An 803-nucleotide genomic window follows, 5' to 3' on the forward strand; every position below is an offset into this window, starting at 1 on the left:
CAGACCTTTCTGTTCCTGTTCAGTGAATCTTCCGAGCTGGATGGTGAGGAGGAAGACGTGAGGACCTGGAGAGCTCAGCTTTAGTGCTTCTTCCAGCTGTGTCTTCACCTGCTCCTCAGACAGCTGAGAGCTGAAGAGTCCGGGGGTGTCGACCACAGAGACTCTGCGACCCTGAACATCACCTTCACTCTTCTCACAGCTCAGCGTCAGAGGTGAGGAACTGAACTTACAGTGGAACTCCTTCTTTCCCAGGATGGTGTTTCCTGCTGAGCTCTTCCCCACTCTCTCCTGACCCACCAGCACCACCCTCAGGTCAGAGCTACACCCTGAAAACAACACAGGTGATTAGACATGTGACAGTGTGAGATACCACCTGACCAGCAGGAGTCAGAGCACTGTACTTTCAACACATCAACAGTCATTCATCCATAATGTTCAAGCCTGTTACTTAAATAACTGTTGATCAATAATGACCCAGAGTCAGATTTTCATCTGAAACATTTTTGTTTATTAAAGTGTTAGAAGACAGATGAATCACATGGGGATATATGAACCAACACCTCACTTCATTCTTCACATCACCTGATCTAACCTATAATAACCTAACTTTATTAAAACGTTTGTTTCCTCTTTTTCATTAATGATGCATAATTCAATAAAACAAGTGCAGTGTGTCTGGAGTCTGTTACAGCTTCTATTACACAGTATGACATGTAGATCGTTTTACATCAAAGAGTTAGAAAGTGTCCCATTAATGACATGAAGAATAATCAATAATGATTAATGAAGATGCTCATGATCTA

This window comes from Seriola lalandi, unplaced genomic scaffold, assembly GCF_002814215.2.
Source record: "Seriola lalandi dorsalis isolate HSWRI2012SDOR001 ecotype SW California unplaced genomic scaffold, Sedor1 jcf7180002054978, whole genome shotgun sequence".
NCBI classification, from domain to species: Eukaryota; Metazoa; Chordata; class Actinopteri; order Carangiformes; family Carangidae; genus Seriola; species Seriola lalandi.